Below are 9,446 nucleotides of genomic sequence, written 5' to 3' on the forward strand. Positions count from 1 at the left end.
CACCTATACCAGAGTTGTAACTGTTATTTCTAAATTTGAGATGCTCAGCTATTTGTGTGTAACCTGGTGATTTTCTGGAACTTTGGGTAATTATGTGACACCTAAGACTTAGAATTCTGAAGCTACGAAAGTCAGGATTACCCAATAAAGGAACTGTTAAAAAAGTTGAAAAAGTAATCAGACTTTGACTAGAGATACAAATGAAGCAGATCTGAATAGGACTAAGGTAAATCAGAATACAGGATAAAGCATGAGATTGATTATTTTAAAACTTCAACTTCTGTGTGAGATCAAAGGAAGGATGTTTATTTGGTGCAAAATTTATATTTTGGGGAGCACAAGTTAACTTGTATGGTCAATTTATTCGAACATAATAATTACATGGAATCTTGCATAGGGCATGAGATCTTGTTGGTTTGTACAGGTTCATGTGATGCCCTGATACATCCTAGAGTAATTTGGGCAAACAATAAAAAATTATTTGAAAAGTCCCCTGGGGGGGACTGGAGAAAAAGGAGGAAATATTAAACTTCCCCATCTTGGGAATTTCTGATATTCTCACAAGAAGTGGGGAAAAACAACTCAATAGGCTGAGCCCTCAACCTTGGGCTTCATGCTGATGAAACTTATTCCTGCAAAGGAAAAGCTAAGCCTTCTTATAATTATTACTAAGAGTCACCCCCAGAAATTCTCTTTTTGCTCAGATGAGGCCTTTCTCTCTAAACCAACTTGGCAGGTGAACTCATTGCCTTTCCTCCTACATGGGACATGACTCCCAGGGGTGTAAATCTGTGTGGCAACATGAGACAAGACTTCCAGGGCTGAGCTGCGATTCCCAGCCTCATGGAATTTAGAAAGCCTTCTTGACCAAAGAGGAAAAGAGAGAAATGAGACAAAATAAAGTTTCAGTGACTGAGAGATTTCAAACAGAGTTGAAAGTTTATCCTGGAGGTTATTCTTATGCATTATATAGATATCCCTTTTTAGTTTGTGGTGTATTGGAGTGGCTGGAGGGAAGTACCTGAAACTGTTGAGCTGTTTCAGTTAACTGACTGTAAGGAACTCCGACTGAGGAAGAGAAAATTCAGGCCTAATTTACAGATGGTTCTGCACAATGTGCAGGTAATACCCAAAAGTAGAGAGCTGCTGCACTGCAGCCCCTTTCTGGGATGTCCCTGAAAAAGAGTGATGAGGGGAAATTCTCCCAGTGGGCAGAACTTTGAGCAGTGCACATGGCTGTTCATTTTGCTTGGAAGGAGAACTAGCAGGAGGTGCGTTAGCATAGTGATTCATGTGCTGCTGCTACTGATGTGGCTGGATGTTCAGTGAGTTGGAAGGAGCATGAGTGGAAGATTGGTGTCAAAAAGGTCTGGGGAAGAGTTATGCAGATAGACCTTTCTGGGAGGGCAAAAAACATGATGATATTTGTGTCCTATGTGAATGCTCATCAGAGGATGACTTCTGTAGAGAAAGATTTTAATAATCAAGTGGATAAGATGACCCATTCTGTGGATACCAATCAGCCTTTTTCCCAGCAACTCCTGTCATTGCCCAATAGGCTCATGAACAAAATGGACATGGTAGGGATGGAGGTTTTGCATGGACTCAGCAACATGGACTTCCATTCACCAAAACCCACTTGGCTATAGCCACTGTTGATTGCCCAATCTGCCAGCAGCAAAGACCCACACTCAGTCCCCAATATGGCACCATTCCCCAAAGTGATTAGCCTGCTACTTGGGGGCAGGTTGATTACACTGGACCACTTCCATCTTAGAAGGGGCATCAATTTAACTGGCATAGACATGTATTCTGGATATGGGTTTGCCTTCCTTGCAGACCTGTCAAAACTACCATTCATGGAGTTATGGAATGCCTTATCTTCCGTCATGATATTCCAGACAGCATTGCTTCTAATCAAGGAACCCACTTCACAGCAAATGAAGTGTAGGAACAGGCACATGCTCATGGAATTCTCTGGTCTTACCATGTTCCTCATCATCCAGAGGCAGCTGGGTTGATAGAATGGTCAAATAACCTTTTGAAGACTCAATTACAGTACCAACTAGTTGGCAATACCTTGCAGGGCTGGGACAGTGTTCTCCAGGAGGCTGTGTATGCTCTGAATCAGCCTCCACTCTATGGTGCTGTTTCTATCATAACTAGCATTCACGGGCCCAGGAATAAAGGGGTGGAAATGGGAATGGCACTACTCACTATCACCCCTAGTGATCCACCAGAAGAATTTTTGCTTCCTGTCCCTAAAACCTTAAGCTCTGCTGGTCAACAGGTCTTAGTTCCAAAAGGAAGACTGCTCCAACTAGGAGACACAACAATGATTCCATTAAACTGGAAGTTAAGGAACTTTACTGCCACCTGGTCACTTTGGGCATCTCATGCCACTGAACCAACAGGCAAGAAAGGGGATTACTGTACTGGCTGGGGTGATTGATCCTGACTCTCAAGGGCAAATAGGAGAGCAAGTGCACAATGGAGGCACAGAAGAGTTTTCCTGGAATGCAGGAGATCCCCTAGGTATCTCTTAGTACCACCATGCCTTGTGATTAAAGTCAATGGAAAACTGCAACAACCTAATCCAGGTAGGCAATTACCCAGAAACTTAAGGCAATGACCCAGAAACTCCACCAGGCAAAGAACCTTGGCTAGCTGAGATGCTTGCTGAGGGTAAAGGGAGCATGGAATGGGTAGTGGAAGAAGTTAGTGATAAATATGAACTCTGACCACTTGACCAGTTACAGAAATGAAAACTGTAATGGTATGAATATTTTGTCCTTGTTTTGAGTATGTTTGTATATAAAGCAAATGCCTTTGTTTTCTTCTCTATCTTATCCCCTTACCATATGATATAAGTCATATTATTCATGTTATAGTATTTAAGCTATAGGATATCAAGTTTAAAAGTGAATATTACCCAAGGAATTGAACCCTGTTCTGGAGTGCATTTCTGGTTATATGCAGGACAGTTGAGTATTGTTAGGTAAAAAATATGTGTTATTATTTTTTATTTAGAGATTAAGCATGGTTTAAAGTGATTTATATAGCTGCCAAGTTGAAAAGATATGGACTGTGATTGTTAGGTTTGTATATCATCTTGGCCAGGTGATGATATCCAGTTGACTTGTCAAGGAACCAATAGTATATATGTTGCTGGGAGGACATTTCATGGACTTAAACTATCAGTATGTTTTTTGCACCTATGGCTGATTATATCTGCAATTGGCTAAGGGGGAATGTCTTCCACATAGAGAGACATTTAATATAATCAGTTGAAGGCATTTAACTTATTGATTCAGCAACCAGAAGAGAGAACTTTCATATCTATTTCAGCCAGCCAGCCTCTCCTGGGAAATTCATCGAGGACCTTCATTGGAGTGCCAACTTGCAGCCTACCCTAAGGAATTTGAACTCATGTATTCTCACAGTTGTGACACACTTCTATAAAATTTTATACTATTTACAGATATCTCCTGTTGGTTATGTTTCCTTAGAGAACCCTGACTAATAAAATGGGTTTTGATCAAAATTGAAAACTTTTGTGCCTCAAAAGACTATGATGAAAGTAAAACAACAACCTATGCAATGGGAAAAAATATTTGGAAACCACATATCCAATAAAGGTTTAATATCCAGAATACATAAAGAAATCCCTCTTTATGGGATTGGCAGTTCCTCATAAAGCTAAGTATAGAGTTACCATATGACCCAGCAATCCAACTACGAGGTATATACCCTAAAGAATTGAAAGCATGAACTCGAACAGATATTTGTCCAATGATGTTCACGGCAGCATTATTCACAATTTCCAAAAGATGAAAGCAATCCAAGCATCCTCAACAAAGGAATAGATAAACAAAATGTGGTATATACATACTGTGTAATATTACTCAGCCATAAAAAGGAATGAAGTTCTGATACATGTGATATGCATGAACCTTGAAGACATCATGAGGAGTAAAATAAGCCATGCACAAAGGACACATATTGTATGACCTCACTGATTTGATATAATTACAATAAGAAGTCATAGAGTCAGAATCTAAAATATAGGTTACCAGGGGATGGGGTAACCAGAGAAAGATACCTTGGATCCAGAACATCTGTCAGCTGGGAAGGCAGGCATCTGCTGTGGTATTTGGCTTCTAGTTTCAAACAGCTTCCCAGGGGCATTTTCTTTCTGCATATTCAAACATCTTGGTCTCATATTGGTTCTGAAGCAACTGTGCTCCAAGAATCTGTCTCTGAAGTTTCTCCTAAATGTTTCCCCTTTTAAAGGACTCCAGTAAACTAATCAAGACCCACCTTGAATAGAGTCACATGTCCACCTAATCAAAAGGCCACACCCACAATCGGGTGGGTTAATCTCCATGGAAACAATCTAATCAGAGGTTTCCACTCTACAATATTGAATCAGAATGAAAGAAAACATGGCTTTTCTGCGGTACATAATAGTTTCAAACCAGCACATATGGTAAGAGAATAAAATATTTTTAAAAATCTTTGGAAGTATACTACACAAACATGAACCCTAAGTTAAACCATGAACTATTGTTATTAGTATAGTTATAAAAATGTGCTATCATCAATTGTAATAAATGGAACACACAATACAAGGTGCTACTACTAGGGTAGTAATGAGAATCCTGCATTTTATTTTATGTATGATTGTTTCTATAAACCACAAAAAGAAAAAGGAAGAAAGGAAGGAAGGAAGGACGGAAAAGAAGGAAAGCAGGAAGAAAGAAAGAAAAGGACGTACAGCTGTAGGAAATCTTCCTTCTACCCAGTTTGCTTACTCTACAAGTCAGTGAATATCTTGCTCTAAGGAGAGGGGTGCCCCCAAAACGTGGATCTTCGACAACAGCCACAAAACTGTAGTTCTGAGCCAAGCAGCCAGAGGAGTCCCCATGCTGGAATTAACGTGTCTAAGCTGCTCTTTGTTTTGGCAAGTTGGCTCCTTTCTGCCTGAATCAGTCCAGGATAAATTCCCCTTGTGCCTAGTACACACTGAGCCCTTATTCCCTAGCATGAGCTAAATTATTGCAAAGAAAGCCAACAATTTTTGAATCTGCTCACACACTAGAACTATACATCCAACTGGTTATGCAGAAGGCAGGAAATGGTGAGTCTTACATTTTTCTTACCACCTACTATAAAAAAGTTGTTTAATAAAATTCTTGGCTTTTAACCACCTCTTTAAAAGAAATCACAGAACATTTCTTTCTTGAGTTCTTGCAGTCTTTTCCTAGTGTTCTGTAGTTTGGAGGATCTGGGCGCCAGTGCTGCACATCTGATAATATTTTGAGTTTCCAAGGCTGAAGGGGTTCTTGAAATCTGATGATGAATGTAGAAGTACTCTGTGAATTGAAAACATTGTGCAAATACTAGTGATCAACAAGAGGGAGAGGTAAATGGTATGGGATGCATGGGTTTTTTCTTTTGCCTTTTTCTTTCTTTTTCTGAAGCAATGCAAATTTTTGAAAAATGATCATGATGATGATCATGATGATGTGCAAACATGGTATCTTTATTTGATAAATGTGTTTAAGATTTTCAACTTTACATTAAGTGTTGAATCATATAATCATCCAGTTAATTTTGCCATTTCCTATGAAGCAAGGGACAGTATAGACCAAATCTGCAAGAATTCTGGGAAATCAGGCCAGATAACCTGAGGCCTTGAGGCAGATGAAATTAAACTTCCTAGGAGAAAAGAAAGGGGATTTAAAAATGACTCCCAGACTTTGAAGAGACAGAAACAGTGCCCCTTTATAAGGAGGGAAAACACAGGCAGGCCCACATTTGGAACTGAGGAGAAAACAGGGAACTTATCATGAGGTAGGAGAGAGCTGAAAGAATTCATGAGAAATGGGCCTGAAGAGACTGCTACAAGGCCTGTTTGATAGCCTCTGCACAGTCACGTAAAACAGATTAGAGCTCTACCACATGATGCGGAAGAATCTCCGTGCGGCAATACTGAGTGAGAAAAGCAAGATGAAAAGATGTGGGTGTACATAATTCTCATGTTTAGTTTGAACCATATGAAAGTGTCATTTTTTTTTTTTTAGTAAAAAGTGGTCTCTGCTGTTTCACATTCATCCAACCTGATATTTATATGTTTAGTGTATGTAATTATATCTGTGTGGAAAAAATATAAAAGACTACATACCAGATTAATATGCCGCAAAGGGGAAAGAGAAGGCAAGAAACAAAGAACAAATGAAGACTATGCAAAAAAAAAAAAAAGAAACCCTGCAGCCTATATAATGTGATCCTATTCGTGAAAATTTGTTTATGCACTATGCACAAATACATTTTGAAATAATGAGTTTGAACTCTATCTACTGACCTGTAGCTATGTCCACAGGAAATTAAGAAAAAAAGAAACAAGTCGCAGAGTAGAGTGAATAGTATGATGCTGTTTCAGTAAAAGCAAATTAAACCTCTACACTAGTGTAAGTATTCTTGCACACTTTTGTATGAGCAAGAAGGGTATAGAAGGATGCCTGCAGACTGTGAGTGTTGGTCACTCTAGGAGAGAGGGATGAGGGGGTAGAGTGCACAGGGAGAAATTGTTAGCTTTTCTTCCTGCATTTTTATAATGTTTCATTTGTTACACAAGCATGTATTAATTTTATAATTCAAAAAACCAAACAAATGTAGAAAATGCAAAGAAAAATGCCCACTGGCTCAATCCTTAGGACACTTGTTCTAAGACTATCCACAGAAAAGATTATAAAATGCAAAATAGCATCTTTCTGGCAACTGCAGTGATAGCAAAAGAAACAGCAACAATGTCTAGAGTAGCAGCAAAATGTTGGTGAGACATTAAGGAACAGGCAGCAAATCAATGCAGAAAAGGATGGGGTGTCAGTCAGCTATTTCACAATAATGCTGAGTAACAAACCACCCCAAGACACAGTGGAAAACAAAAATTATTTCTTACTAATGCATCTGTGCAGTAGTTGGGGTTTAGCTGATATAGCTTGGGCTAGACAGGGCTTGGCCCAAACTATGGGTTGGATCCAGGTCTGCTCCATATGTGTCTCATCCTCCTTGGACTAGTGGCTACCAGGGCATATTTTTCTCATTCAGAAGCAAGAGAGGGCAAGCTAACTGCCATGCACTATTCAAGCCTCTGCCTGTGCTGTCCTTTATTACCTTATTTGCCAAATCACAAGCCCAAGTCCAAGGTCAAGAGCCAGAGATCTGAACTCTGCCTACCACAAGGGTATGGGTGTAGAATAAAAGGGGAGTTGGAAATTGAGACTAATAATTCACTGTATCACAGACTGATGGTTCAGGAGATGATTCTGAGAAAACTGGCTCAGTATAAAGAAAAAATAAGATTTCTACTTAGCATATATAAAGTGGAATCCATATGGATTCAAAACCTAAATATAAAGGAAACCTCCCTTCCCCCCCAAAAAAATCATCTGCCACAAGATACATTTGACAACATGAAATCAAATATTTCTCTTCCCTGCCTTACTCATAAAATTGGTTAAACCAGAGCAGGGGTCAGCAAATTATACCCATGGACTAGATGCAGCCTAATGCCTGTTTTTCTAAATAAAGTTTTATTGGAACACAACCGTGCTGTGTATTTCACTATAGCATATTTCACGCTATAGTGGCAGGGCTGAGTATTTGTGACAGAGACCCTATAGCCAGCAGGAAAAGGCCAGCCCCTGCCTCTTTTTCCCCCTGACAGTATACAGCTCAGTGTTAAGTTCACCGTGGTCCACTCCGTGTACATAGATATTCTAGAACTCCTTATAAAATGAACAAGATGTTTCCTAATAGCAAAGACCTACTGTGATGACCCTTTAGCCGTTATTCCGAGTTGGCAGCTACATATTACAGTATGATAACATCTTGTGTTAAGAGTTTGGATAGGGGTATCATGAGCGCAGGCTCCATTTCCATTCTCCGTGTCTTGTTTATGAAGTCCTCTCATGGAACATTCATAGGGATTTTTTTTTTGAGGTATTTTTATACGAAGAAGTATTTTGGTATTTAATAACATTTTGCTTTTTTGCCATTGTTGTTAATCCAATACTTAGACCAAAAAGCAAGAATTCAGCCTTGTGTGAAGTACTTGCATCAGAAATACAACACTACGGCTGCCTGTATAAGAAAATTCATGCTGCTGGATTCACAGGTTGGTGAAAACCTATGGGAAAAAAATCATTATTAGAAGAGGAAGGATGAAAATATTTTCTAAGCGCCTCTGCTAAAATAGGTGGTTTCCAATACTTTCACTCATTTTAGCAGTCCAAACCACAATCTCTGTAATACATTAATAAACCAATGAAAACATTTAACCAGATTCAGGATTGAAATGATGTGCTCCTCCATGAAAATTTCAAAGCCAGACTTTTTACTTTAACCTTAATTTAAAAATACTTTATTGATAAAAAATACTAACCATCATCGGAGCTTTCACTGAGTCGTAATCTTATTGCTGGTGGAGGGGCTTGCCTCAATGTTGATGGCTACCTAATGATCAGGGTTGTGGTTGCTGAAGGTTGGGGTGGCTGTCACAATTTTTAAAAATCAGACAATAAAATATGCCATATCTTAGCTAGATATTCTGGATAACTTACTGCAGCTTCTCCATCAGCACTTATTGCCTCACCTTGCAATTTGATGTTACAGAGACAGCTTCTTTCCTCAAATCTCATGAACCAACATTTGCTAGCTTCCAACTTTTCTGCTGCCACTTCCTCACCTGTCTCAGCCTTCATAGAATTGAAGAGAGTTAGGGCCTTGGTCTGGATTAGTCTTTGGTTTAAGAGAATTCTTTTTTTTTTTAAACTTTTTTTTTATTAATTAAACAAATTAACAAACAAAACATTTAGATATCATTCCATTCTACACATACAATCAGTAATTCTTAATATCATCACATAGTTGCATATTCATCATTTCTTAGTACATTTGCATCGATTTAGGAAAAGACAACAGAAAAAGAAATAAAATGATAATAGAGAAAAAAAAAAGACTATACATACCATACCCCTTACCTCTCGCTTTCATTTACCACTAGCATTTCAAACTAAATATATTTTAACATTTGTTCCCCCTATTATTTATTTTTATTCCATATGTTCTACTCTTCTGTTGATATAGTAGCTAAAGGGAGCATCAGACATAAGGTTTTCACATTCACAGAGTCTCATTGTGAAAGCTATATCATTGTTCAATCATCATCAAGAAACATGGCTACTGGAACACAGCACTACATTTTCAGGCAATTCCCTCCAGGTTCTCCACTACATCTTGAACAACAAGGTATTATCTACTTAATGCGTAAGAATAACCTCCAGGATAACCTCTAGACTCTGTTTGGAATCTCTCAGCCATTGATGTTTTATTTTGTCTCATTTCACTCTTCCCCCTTTAGATTGAGAAGTTTTTCTCAA

This window comes from Tamandua tetradactyla, chromosome 9 (genome assembly GCF_023851605.1).
Source record: "Tamandua tetradactyla isolate mTamTet1 chromosome 9, mTamTet1.pri, whole genome shotgun sequence".
Taxonomy (NCBI): domain Eukaryota; kingdom Metazoa; phylum Chordata; class Mammalia; order Pilosa; family Myrmecophagidae; genus Tamandua; species Tamandua tetradactyla.